Here is a 14,255-nt window from a genome sequence, read left to right as displayed (position 1 = left end):
CTCACAACTGAAAGATGAATACCAGAAGCAATTGGAGCAACATATTTCCTTATTCCTTCTGGAGAGTGTTAGGTCGGTGGCAGCGAGGAAGAGAGAAAGTATTTCCTCCACTATACAATAAACATCATCTTCAGCTGATAAGAGCCATAGCCAAGTAGTGTGATGCATGGCATTTTTGGTTGAAAGGTGCCAGCAAGACATGAGATGATAAGATTATGTTAAGATCTTCATTCATATGCATATTAGACCCCTGCTGTCCACCTCTGCCTGCTACGGGACTCCTGGAGAGTTCCCATTGGTTGGGGAAGTGCCCTAGGAGGGAATTCCGGAGGAGGGACTTCCTGTTGGGGGTCTGGAGAACGCAGCGTGGGTCGGTTGGCATTTTTTTACCCCCTGAGCATAGGGGGCATTGGCGGGGAGTTTCAAAAATACAGTTTGTTCCTGCTTGAGTGACTCGTGATTTTGTGCCCAGCCAGACTGCGGCATTCAGCCAATTTTTATATCCACCCAACCAACGCAGATAAGATGGGTCAATAAGAAAATGTCAAGGCTAGTTAGTTTAAGCCTGGGCCCCTAGTTGCAAAGAGGGATAGAATTATTTCATTGCTTGGACTGGCTAATTTGCTTACACTAACTTCATGAAGGAATAGGATACATGTAATTGGGGTGGGCTCTGGGTAGATACTCTCAGTGCACAGCTGTCACTGCCTGGTATTATCCTGACCCATGTTGAAAAGCCTCCTCACTTTCTCTATTCTCTCCTTCTCTTCCTTTTCTCTCCCTATTTTACCCTATTCCCCCCACCACTTTTTTTCCTTTCATCTCCTGTTTCCTTTTTGTCCTTTCCTGCTTTCTGGGAAAAACAACTTTATAACACAATACACACACACACCACACACTTACATACTTTACACACAGAGAGACAGATGGGGACAGAGACAGACAGAGAAACAGAGAGAGGGACTGAGAAACACAGAAAGACAGACAAATAGACAATGGTTCTGAAGGTTCAAGTCTCAAGTCCAAGACCAGGTGGCTTCATTTATTTGGCCTCTTGTCAGGGTGGCACATCATAGCAGGAGCACATGTCAGAGTAAGTGCCCAATCTTGAACCAAGAAGCAGAGAATGAAAAAGAGAAGGGGCAGAAGGAGGCCTTACAGTCTCATAATACCCTCCAGGGAATGTCCCCAGTGACCTAAGGACCTCCCATAAGCACTGCCTTCTAAAGGTCTAACCAGCTTACAATGGTTTGATTTATATATTTTTTAAACTTTATGATGTTGAAAAAGCATATGCATGCAGTAGAAACTGTCCTTAAATTTTTAAAAAATTTTTCCTGAGATAGTGATATGCAGTATGATCTTTGCTCCCTGTGCTGGGCAGTGGAGGTGAGCCACAGGTCCCAGTAAACCATGTAATCACCATGGCAAGCAACAGATACTCTATAGTGCACTGTGTTGCTAAGCTAATATTTGGAGTGTTAATTGTATTAAGTGTGTTTTTATCTACAATATTTTCACAATTTATGAAAATCATGATAGGTTTATTAGGACATAACCCCACTGTAAATTGAGGAGCATTTCTATCTATCTAGCCTTAGCATTAGCTATATGGGCATCAGCAGGTGACTATACCTATTTAAAATAGGAGAAGTAATACTGATTTTGCAAGGTAATTGGGAAGGTTTAAAAATTGTATTTATGCCTTTTGATGCTGGCCAAAATGAAATTAAGATTACTACAATCTAGCTATCCCAATGATCATAAGCAAAAATCTCTGGATAAGCTGGATATGGTAGTGCACACCTATGATCCTAACTACTCAGGAGGCTGAGGCAGGAAGATTGCAAGTTCAAGACCAACCTGGGAAACTTAGTGAGACTCTGTCTCAAAATGAAAAGCAAAAAAGGGTTGGCAATGTAGCTCAGTGGTAGAGTGCTCCTGAGTTCAATCCCAGATGTTGCAAAACAAACAAATGAACAAAAACAAAACAATAAGGTAAACTCTCTGTACAAAATAAACAAGTAACTAACTGAGGACATTAAAATGTTAACAACAGCAGGTGCATTGGAGAAAAGAGCCAAAACATGAAGAAGAATGACCCTTTCAAGGGCAAATTTCCTCACGTCTCTTTTCCATTCTTGTCTCCCTCAAATCAAGGTCAATTCCAGTACAGTAAGCATTTGCATAAAAATGCACCAAGAGAAACCATCTCTCTAGCCAGATTCTATATATAGTTTGGATCTGGAATGTCCCCCAAAGGCCATATGTGGAAGGCATGGTTGCCAGTCTGTGGTACTATTGGGAGGTGGTAGAACTTTAGGGAGACGGGGCCTCATGGGAGAAAGTTAGGTCACTGGGTGTATGCCTTTGAAGAAGATGTTAGGACCCCCAACCCTTTCCCCTCTCTTTGCTTGCTGGTCACCCTGAAATGATCAGGTCTCCTCTGCCATGCATTCCCACAAGCTCAAAGCAACAGGGTCTAGTGACTATAGACTGAAACATCTGAAACTGAACCAAAACAAACCTTTCCTCCATTTTCCCCCTTTTTTCCTTTTAAGTTGATTATCTCAGGTATTTTGTCACAGTAATCAAAAGCTGACTAACACACCAGAAGACTGGAAGGGAGCCTTTGCAAATTGAAGTACATGTGGGAATTAAATCTTTGGGTTCATTTTCTTTTAGTAATTTCTTTCCTTCCCCTCCTGAAGGCAGCCCCAGCTGCAAAGTTGCACTGTGGTGCTGGCAGTATCAGTACCTGAAACCTTAAGAGGAGACCCATGGGAGCCAGAGATGTAGAATGAATCCCAGAGGAGAGAAAGCAGAAGGAGTCCCTAGTTCTATGGATGCAGCAACACAAATCCCAGGCCTACTTCTAAGAACAGAGTTAAAAATCACAGCAAAGTCTTTTAAAAGCTTTTTATATATTCACAGGAAGTTGTAAAAATAGTGCTGAAAATTTTGTGTACCTTCTTCCAGTTTTTCTCAGTGAGGACAACTTACATAATGATAAGCAGTACTTGAGTTACATTAGTTAGGCTTTTGGTGTTGCAAAGTGATTCAGATTTACTAGAAACTGTACTTCAAATTTTGAATTTTGATCTTTTCCCTAGTAGCCATATGCGGTATGATGCTCTCTTGTAATGCTGGGTAGCAGTGGTGAGTCACAGCTCCCAGTCAAACCACAATCACCAAGGGAAACAACTGATATGCTACAATGTTGCTTAGGTGTACTCAATGCAGTTTTTGACCTATGATATTTTCAAATTACTATGGGTTATTGGGACATAGCCCTATTGTAAACCAATTGTAAACTAAGGAACACCCATATGTTCCTTTGATATTGTAGCATAATATCAAAATCAGGAACTTGACATTGGTACAATACTATTAACTAGACTTCTGATCTTATTCGGACTTCACCATTATTTACATCCATGTGTGTGCACACATGTGTTTATATATATATATATGTGTGTGTGTGTGTGTGTGTATTTGTGTAAACACCACTACCATCAAGATACTGAATTGAAGCTGGGCTTGGTGGCACATGCCTGTAATCCTGGCAGCTCTGGAGCTGAGGCAGGAGAATCCCGAGTTCAAAACCAGCCTCAGCAAAAGCCAGGCACTAAGTAACTCAGTAAGACCCTGTCTCTAAATAAAATACAAAATTGGACTGGAGATGTGGCTCAGTGGTTGAGTGTCCCTGAGTTCAATCCCTGTTACTGGGGAAAAAAAAGTTGAACTGAGGCTAGGGATGTATCTCAGGGGTAGAGCAAAATGTTTAGCATGTTCAAGGTCATGGGTTGGATTGATAGCACCACATACACACAAAATATATTTACCTGGTGGATGTGTTGACCCACACCTGTAATCCCAACTACTCAGGAGGCTGAGGCAGGAGGATTGCAAATTAAAGGCTAGCCTGGCCATGTAGTGAGACCTCATCTCAAAATTTAAAAAAAAAGATATAAAGGGATAGGAATGTAGCTCAATAGTAGAACATTTGTCTAGTATGCATGAAGCCCTGTATTTGATCCCCAGTACAGCAAAAGAGAAAAAAAAAGAGAGAGATACTGAACCACCCAAAACCCACATTCTCCTTTCTGCTATCTTTTTGCAGTCGCACCCACTTCCATCCCCTTCCTTGTATTCTGGAAACCACTAATCTGTTTTTCATTTCTCTAGTTTTGTCATTTTGAGAATGTTATATAAATAGCATCCTACAGTATGTTACCTTCTAAGATTGGCTTTTTTTCACAGACCATAAAGTCTATGAGATCTATTCAATCTGCTGCATGTATCAACAGCATGTTGCTTTTTTATTATCGAGTCTTATTATTGAGTTTCCATTGTATGGATATATCAGAGGTGATTTAATAATTTACCTGTTGAAGGAAATTTGGGTTGTTTTATAGCTTGGATGTGAGGTGTCCCCCCAAATCTCAGGCAATGCAAGAAGATTTGGAGGAGAAATAATTGGGTTATAGCCTTAACCTAATCAATGGATTAATCCCTGATGGGCTTAACTGAGTGGTAACGGGAGGCAGGTGGGGTGTGGCTGGAGGAAGTGGTTCCTTGGGGTCATGGCTTTGGGGTATATATTTTTTTTCTGGAGAGTGGAGTCTCTCTCTCTCTCTCTGCTTTCTGATCAGCATATAAACTGCTTCCCTCCAGGCCACACTCTTCTGCCATGAGTTCCAAGGAATGGAGTCTGCTGTCTATGGATTGAGACTTCTGAAACCATGAGCCCCCAAATAAACTTTTCCTCCCCTATAGTTGTTCTGGTTGGGTCCTTTAATCACAGCAGTGAAGAAGCTGACTAAAACAGGTAGTTACCAGTTTGGGCCACTATCAACAAAGCTATTGTGAAAATTTATGTGCATGTTTTTGGGTAAACATGAGTTTTTATTTTTCTGAGTCAGACTCCTGCCTGAGAGTACAATTGCTATGTCATATAGTAAGTGTATGTCTTGTTTTATAAGCAACTGTTAAACCCTTATTCCAGAACAGCTGTGCCACTTTACAACACTACAAAAGAAAGCCTTTGGGAAAGAACTAAGGTGCTATTGGTCTACCACTCACAAGGTAAAACAGAACTTGTGATATGAACCTAACCAGGATCGATTGCTTGCTAAACTCCCACAATATGAAGTCTCTCTCCAGGGGATTTTAATAAGGACCCAGAGTCTTATAAAATGATATTTGAAAAGTTCATGGGACAATATCCAAAGTTTTATGGTTCATGATTAGAGTGTCAGTAAGAGAGGACAAAGTGATTGGGACCGAAAGAAATATTGGAGAAGTAATGCCTGAAAATTTCTCAAATTTAATGAAAGTCAAACATTAAGAATCCAGAAACTTTATGATTGATGTATTACATTCCATGTATGTATTATATGTCAAAATACATTCTGCTGTCATGTATGACTAAAAAAAAAAAAAAGAATCAAGAAACTCGGGGATGAATCTGTGGCTTAGCAGTAGCTCACTTGCCTAACATGTGTGAGGCACTGGGTTCGATTCTCAGTACCACATATAAATAATTAAAAAAAGTCTATCAACAATTTAAAAAAATAAAAATAAAAGTTTAAAAATTAAAAAAAAAGAATCAAGAGACTCAGCAAATTTTGAATAGAATAAATACTAAGAAAAACTACAAACACATTATAATCGAGTTGAAGAAAACCAAAGATAAAGAATAAATCTGAATCTGGGCACAGTGGTGCACACCTGCAATCCCAGCGGTTTGGAAGGCTGAGAAGGAGGATCACAAGTTCAAAGCCAGCCTCAGCAAAAATGAGGCACTAAGCAACTCATTGAAACCCTGTCTCTAAATAAAATACAAAATAAGGCTGGGGATGTGGCTTAGTGATTGAGTGCTCCTGAGTTCAAATCCCAGTACCAGAAAAAAAAAAAGAAGAAGAAGAAACCTGAAAGCAATCAGAGAAAAGTGACATTCTGCATATAGAACAATTAAAATGATTGTGAATTGTTCATCAGACTCCATGGAGATCAGAATATCTTGGAATCCCATCTTTTTTTTCATTTATTTTTTTAAAAATTTATTTATTTTAATTAAGTATACATGACAGCAAAATGCATTTTGATTTATTGTATACAATTGCGGCACAACTTTTCATTTCTCTGGTTGTACACGATGTAGCATTGCACCATACATGCAGTCATACATGTGCCTCCGGTAATGATGACCATCTCATTCCACCGTCTTTCCTGCCCCATGCCCTCTCCTCACCCCTCCTTCCCCTTTGCCCCATCAAATTTCCTTCATTTTTCCCCATCCCCCCTCCCCCATTATTGATCAACATCTACTTATCAGAGAGATCATTCAGCCTTTGATTTTGGGGTATTGGCTTACTTCGCTTAGCATAATATTCTCCAACTCCTACCATTTACCTGCAAATGCCATAATTTTATTTTCTTTTAATGCTGAGTAATATTCCATTGTGTGTATATATCACGGTTTCTTTATTCATTCATCTATTGAAGGGCATCTAGGTTGCTTCTATAGTTCAGCTATTGTGAATTGAGCTGCTATAAACATTGATGTGGCTGTGTTACTATAGTAAGCTGATTTTAAGTTCTTTGGGTATAGACCAAGGAGTGGGATAGGTTGGTCAAATGGTGGTTCCATTCCAAGTTTTCCAAGGAATTTCCATACTGCTTTCCAGAGTGGTTGCACCAATTTGCAGTCCCACCAGCAATGTATGAGTGTGCCTTTTCCCCTACATCCTCACCAACACTTATTGTTGTCTGTATTCTTTTTTTAAATTGTTTTAAATATATATATATATATATTGTGGTTGTAGTTGGACACAATACCTTTATTTATTTATTTATATGTGGTGCTGAGGATCGGACCTAGGGCCTTACACATGCGAGGTGAGCACTCTACCACTGAGCCATAACCCCAGCCCCATGTTGTCTGTATTCTTGATAACTACCATCTGACTGGCATGAGATGAAATCTTAGAGTAGTTTTGATTTGCATTTCTGTAATTACTAGAGATGTTGGATATTTTATATGTGTTTATTGATTGATTGTATATCTTCTTCTGAGAAATGTCTGCTCAGCTTCTTAGCTCACTTATTAATTGGGTTTTTTTTTTTTTTGGTGTTTTTTGACTTCTTTATATATCCTGGAAATTAGTGCTTTATCTGATGCGTATGTGGCAAAAATTTGCTCCCAAAATGTAGGCTCTCTCTCTTCACCTCATTGATTGTTTCTTTTTCTGAGAAGAAGCTCTTTAGTTTGAGTCCATCCCATTTATTAACTCTTGATTTTATTTCTTGCACTTCAGGAGTCTTATTAAGGAAGTCAGGGCCTAATCTGACTTGATGAAGATTTGGGCCTACTTTTTCCTCTTTTAGGCACAGGGTGTCTGGTCTAATTCCTAGGTCCTTGATCCACTTTGAGTTGAGTTATGTGCATGGTGAGAGATAGGAATGTATTTTCATTTTGCTGCATATGGATTTCCAGTTCTCCCAGCACCATTTGTTCAAGAGGCTATCTTTACTCCAATGTATGTTTTTGGCACCTTTGGCTAGTATGAGATAACTGGATTCATGTGGTTTTTGTCTCTGTGTCTTCTATTCTGTACCATTGGTCTACATGTCTATTTTGGTGCCAATACCATGTGGTTTTGTTACTATAGCTTTGTAGTATAGTTTAAGGTCTGGTATTGTGATGCCTCCTGCTTCACTCTTCTTGCTAAGGATTGCTTTGGCTATTCTGGATCTCTTATTTCCAAATGAATTTCATGACTGCCTTTTTTATTTCTATAAGGAATGATGATGGGATTTTAATTGGAATCACATTGAGTCTGTATAGTGCTTTGGGTAGTATGGCCATTTTGACAAAATTAATTTTGCTTATCCAAGAGCATGGAAGATCTTTCCGTCTTCTAACGTCTTCTTCAATTTATTTCTTTAGTGTTCTGTAGTTTTCATTGTAGAGGTCTTTCACCTCTTTTGTTAAATTGGTTCTCAAGTATTTTTTTTTTGAGCCTATTACTAATGGGGCAGTTTTCCTAATTTCTCTTTCAGAGGATTCATCACTGATGTATAGAAATATATTTGATTTATGGGCATTGATTTTATATCCTGCTACTTTGCTGAATTCATTAATTAATTCTAGAAGTTTTCTGGTGGAGTTTTTTTGGATCCTCTAAGTATAGAATCATGTTGTCAGCAAATAATGATAGTTTGAGTTCTTCCTTTCCTATCTGTATCCCTTTAATTTCTTTCATCTGTCTAATTGCTCTGGCTAGAGTTTCAAAGAGTATGTTGAAGAGAAGTGGTGAAAGAGGGCATCCCTGTCTTGTTCCAGTTTTTAGAGAGAATGCTTCCATTTTTTTGCCATTTAGAATTATATTTGCCTTGGGTTTAGCATAGATAGCTTTTACAATGTTCCTACTATCCCTAGTTTTTCTTGTGTTTGAACATGAAATGGTGCTGTATTTTGCTAAATGCTTTCTCTGCATCAATTGATATAATCATATGATTCTTATCTTTAAGTCTATTGATATGATAGATTATACCTATTGATTTCCATATGTTGAATCAGCCTTACATCCCTGGAATGAATCCCACTTGATCAAGGTGCACTATTTTTTTTTTTTAAAGATGGACACAATATCTTTATTTTTAAGTGGTGCTGAAGATTGAGCCCAGCACCTCACATGTGTAAGGCAAGTGCTCTATTACTAAGCTGTGACCCTAACCCTGGTGTACTATTTTTAAAAATATGTTCTTATATGTGATTTTCCAGAATTTTATTGAGAATTTTTGTATCAATGTTCATCATTGATGTTGGTGTGAAATTTTCTTTCCTTGATGTTTCTCTGCCTGGTTTTGGTTATCAGAATGATCCTAGCTTCATAGAATGAGTTTGGAAGGCTTCCTTCCTTTTCTATTTCATGGAATAATTTGAGGAGTATTGGTATTAATTCTTCTTTGTAGGTCTTGTAGCACTCAGCTGTAAATCCCTTTGGTTGGTAGGTTTTTGATGGTGTCTTCTATTTTGGAGCACCATCTTTAAAGTTTTGAAAGGAAATGGTTGTCAATATAGTGTCTTAGTCCATTTGGGATGCTATAACAATAACAGAAATTGGGTGGCTTATAAGCAATAGAAATGTATTGAATCTCCCAGTTTTGGAGGCTGAGAAGTTCAAAATCAAGGTACCAAAAGATTTAGTGTCTGGTGAGGACTCCCTTCTATAGCTCATAGACATCTATCTTCTTTCTGTGTCCTCACATGGTGGAAGAGGTTACAGGGTCTTTTTTTTTATTTTATTTTTTAAAGATGCTGTTTTAGCCCTTTTTGCAAAATACCTGAGGGTGGTTTCTTTAAATGGAAAAAAAAGGTTTATTTAGCTCACACTTTGGGGTTGAAAGTCCATGATTGCACTTGGGGAGGTGCAATCATGGCTATATTACAACATGGCAGATGGCATCGTGGTGGGATTATGTTCAAGAAGAAGAGAGAGGTCATATGGTGAAAGAGGAAGCAAGAGACTAGGGTGTAGCCTAGCGCTCATTTTTTTTTTTTTTTTAATAACAACGGGCTTTTCTGGGAAATGATTCAGTCCCATAAGACCTGACCTCGAGAGAGCATTAATCCATTCACCAGGGTGGAGTGTCCATGACCTAACCACTTTCTACCAAACTCAACTCCTTAAAGTTTCTACTCCTTCAATACCATCACACTGGTGACTAAGACTATAGCACATGAATCTTTGAGTGTCAAACCATATCCAAATTCAAACTATTAGCAGATACTATCCCAATCACAGGAGCTTTGTTCTCATAACCCAGTCCCCTCCCAAAGGCCCCATATGTTAATATGGAGGGACACAAACATTCAGTCTTTAACACTCAGAATTCTCTCTTGGCTGAAAATGTATTCAGGGGTGACAGCAAAAATAAAGACATCCTTAGAGAAAGGGAAATAAAGAGATTTGGTGCCAGCAGACCTGCTAAAGGATCCTCTTCAGGTTGAAGGGCAAAGACACCAGAGGTAAACTTGGGACTTCAGGAGTCAAAGAAGAGCAACAAAAATGCTAAGTGTCTGGGTAAATGTACTGGATTTCCCTCCCCCCTCTTAAATTCTTTAAAACTGTGAATGACCATTTAAAAATAAAATTATAACATTGCTTGACAGAATTCTCAATATATGTAAGCACAATACATACCACAGTATTATCTGAAGAGGATAAAGGGACACCTATAGTGATAAGACAAATAATTAAAAGTTTATGCAACAAGCCGGGTGCTGTGGCACTCTCCTGTAATCCCAGTGGTTCCGGAGGCTAAGGCAGGAGGATTGCAAGTTCAAAGACAGCTTCAGCAACATTGAGGTGCTAAACAACTCAGTGAGAATCTGTCTCTAAATAAAATACAAAGTAGGGCTAGGGATGTGGCTCAGTGATTGAGTTCCTCTGAGTTTAATCTCTGGTACCCACCCCCACAAAATTTAGGGAAGCAGTAAATATATCTCTTCCTTGCCTTCTGTGTCAAAGTATTGAGTGGTTTGCAGGTCTTATTTGTATTACCTATTAAGACCAAAGGTTTTTTGTTCTGTTTTTTTGGTGGTACTGGGGATTGAGCCCACGGGCGCTCTACCTTTGAGCTACATTCCCAGCCCTTATTTATTTATTTATTTTTAAAATTTTATGACAGAGTCTCACTCACTAAGTCACACAGGCTGGCTTCAAACTTATTATAGGCCTGGGCCACCATGCCTGGCTAGGACCAAAAGTTCTAAGAAAGTTGACTGGAAAAATCAATGAATTTAGCCCCAGGTCCCTTGTCAAGTCAACACTGTCAGAAAGGGCCTCTGGGTTTTATCATCAAATTGATGGATAGCTAGGGAGAGAGGTTCTTGCTGTGGGATCTTAAAGTCAGAGCTTGATCTCCTCCATGGCCCCCCCATATCTTCACCCCCTGCTCCTGTTTTCTTTTTCTACCCTGGCTCAGATTCAAGCCTGGAGCAGAAAGCATGGATCTAGAAGGAGTGTAGGCTACAGGTGGCTTCAGCGTAAGCTGTGCCTTGCCTGGGGTCATCTGTGACTTTCCTGTATGGGACCTTTTTACATACTACAGACCTGTGCCATGTAAGGATGTCTCAGTGATGATTGTGCTCCCTCCCATAAAATTGTAATGGAAAAGTTCCTATTATCTAGTGGTATAATAGGTAACAGAATGTGAAACATTATTTGTTTGCGGTGATGCTGGTGGAAACACCTACCACACTGCCAGTTATATAAGTGCTTAGCATACACAATTATATACCTTACATAATAGTTGGTAATAAACAACTATGTTACTGGTGTGTACTATATAATACTTTTAATTGTTTTAGAATGTACTCCCACTTATAAAAAAAAGTTTGTAGCCAGGTGTGGTGGCCCATGCTTGTAATTCCAGCTACTTGGGAGACTGAAGCAGGAGGATCATAAATTAGAGGCTAGCCTAGGCAAATTTATAAGACCTGTCTCACCTAAAAAAAAAAAAAAAAGAAAGAAAAGAAAAAGGGGTGTGGGGCTGGGGTTGTAGCTCAGAAGTAGAATGTTCCTATGTTCAATCCCCAATACTACAAAAAAAAAAAAAAAAGTTTACTATAAAACAGTATGCCAGAAGCAGCCCTATACATCCTGTAAGACCAGTGGCTCGTGAGGCTGACACAGGAGGATTTTATGTTCACAGCCAGCCTCAGCAACAGTGAGGCTCTAACCAACTCAGTGAGACCCTGTCTCTAAATAAAATACAAAATAGGGCTGGGGATGTGGCTCAGTGGTTGAGTGCACCTGAGTTCAATCCCTGGCACACCTGCCCCACCCATCCCACACACACACAAAAAAGGTCATAATACCATTTGCATAGCTTAATTAACGTAGGTTTGTGTAAGTACACACTATAATGTACACACATCAAAGTCACCTAAAGACAGATTTCTTGGAAAATGTCTTAATCATTAAATCACACACAGCTGTATCTTCTTTGGTAAAAAGACTTTATATTTCTTTTTGAATTCCTTGCTCCCATTCTTGGGTTACCTGGTTTGCATGAATCCTACTTCCTTAAATTCAGGGTGAGCATGTGACCGTAGCCTGGTCACATAGCAACAGGAAAGTTGCCCCCATACACAGTACTGGCTTTTCTACTAGGGCCTACAATATTGTTAGAGATTCGTGGAAATGTTTTAGGTTGTCTTAAAATTGGTAGGAAAAAAATAACTTTTTGGGGCCAAGGATAATATTTGTCTTCATATCAATGTAGTAATAAAACAGGTATTTTGATATGTTGAATCCTTATCATATGTATCACATGTATACATATGTATCCTTAACATTTTTCCATGTATTATGATGTTTTGGCATCTTAAAGAAATCTTTCCCACTGAAATATTGCCCTTCACTGGGATAGCCAATTCTTAAGAGAACAGAGGCTTAGGCAGGAACATGCCTATGAAATGCAAGGTAACCAGCCCAGGGCCATGCCTCCTCCATCTGGCCCTCCCACCCCAGGAGGTAACAGGACTCAGCCTAAATGTCCCAGGACCAGGGACCAGGCAATTAAAGACCACCTGTCTTAGTCCATTTTGTGCTACTATAACTGAATTCCACACACCGGGTAATTTATAAATAATACAAATTTATTTGGCTTATGGTTCTGAAGGGTAGGAAGTCCAAAATGGGGTGGAGCTTTTGTGCTGAATCACCCCATGCAGAAAGCAGAAGGGGAAGAACCTGAGAGAAAGATTAAGAAACGTTCAAATTTACTTTTACAATAAACTAGTCCCTCAATAACAACCCACTCCATTGATACCTATAGTCATCCACTTCATGCGAGGAGCCCTCATTACCTAACCATCTCTTATTAGGCCCCACCTCTCAACACTGTTGCATTAGGCATCAAGTTTTCAACACGTGAGCTTTGGGGACACATTTAAGCCATAATACCACCACATAGCTTAGAGCCCGAGGCAGAATTTTCAAACTCACCAATCCTAAACCATTTACCTCACCCTGCTTTTCCATTCATGAGGAAACCTCAGTGAAGACTCTGGTTTAAACCTTTCCCTTACTCTCGTCTTCTGCCTCTGACCACCCTGCTGTCTTTCCTGTGAGACCTTGGGTGGCATCAAGGGCCCTCTCTGCAGGCACAATAAACTTTGTTTTCTGCAGATTCTCTGTGTCTTCCTTGTGGCTGTAGGACCATCACATAAAACAATACAAAATAGATCTTTTGTAGCCAAAGGGTCTCCTGAAGGGAAAAATGCCACAGGCCAACAAAAGTGCAGCCCTGCCTACAGGCCAGCAAAGAGCTTAAAGGTGGGGCTGCAGATGAGGTGAGGGTGTTCTTGGAACTTCTGGGGAGGAGGGTTGCCTGAGAGGACAACCAAGCCAAGAGGAAAGAGCAAGCTCCTACTAACATCTCAGGTTCAGTGGGCTTCAAGCCAACCTGAGATTTTTGGTTTCTTGAACCAAAGATTCTGAAATTTTGCTGGGGAGAGTTTGCTTTGACCTCCCATTATTCACAATCAAAAGAATTCTTCATAAAATAGAATGCAGAACTGCTGGCTTATTCAGATTTAAAAAAAATAATTATGGGCTTATTCAGATTTTTTATTTCTTCTTATCAGTTTTGATAAGTTCTCTTATCCTAGGAAACAGTCACTTTTATCATGTTGGGCCCCCATAAAGTTCTTGATGATGTCCTCTTAACCTCTAGAATTCTCTTTACTTCTTAGCCAATTCACTGTTGCAATCCCTTATTTCAGTTGGTAATTTGTTTTATTATGTGTTTCCTGGTGCGATTACTCTGTCGCTTCTCTCTTCTGACTGGATTCAGAACTAATACATGTGATTAATTAATTAGTTAATTGTGGTGCTGGGATTGCACACATGCTAGGCAAGCGCTCTGCCACTGAACTATATCCCCAGCCCTTTCTTTTTTTTTTATTTTTGAGAGTCTCATTAAGTTGCCCAGGCTGGCCTCAAATTTGGGCAGTTCCCGCCTCAGCTTCCAGAGCAACTGAGATTACCTGTGTGCATCACCAAGCCTGGCTTTTATTTTAAAAAATAAATAATCATATCAGTCTGGATGGGATAGTTTTTGTAACAAACAATGCCAAAGTCTCACTGGCTTTCAAATCTTGTTCATGCTTCACATCCATGAAGCTGTTGTTTTTAGTGCTGGGGATTGAATATGCCAGGAAAGTGTTTTAACTA

The sequence above is a fragment of the Callospermophilus lateralis genome, chromosome 5 (assembly GCF_048772815.1).
Source record: "Callospermophilus lateralis isolate mCalLat2 chromosome 5, mCalLat2.hap1, whole genome shotgun sequence".
Classification (NCBI taxonomy): Eukaryota; Metazoa; Chordata; class Mammalia; order Rodentia; family Sciuridae; genus Callospermophilus; species Callospermophilus lateralis.
Note: the sequence above shows the minus strand (reverse complement) of the source record.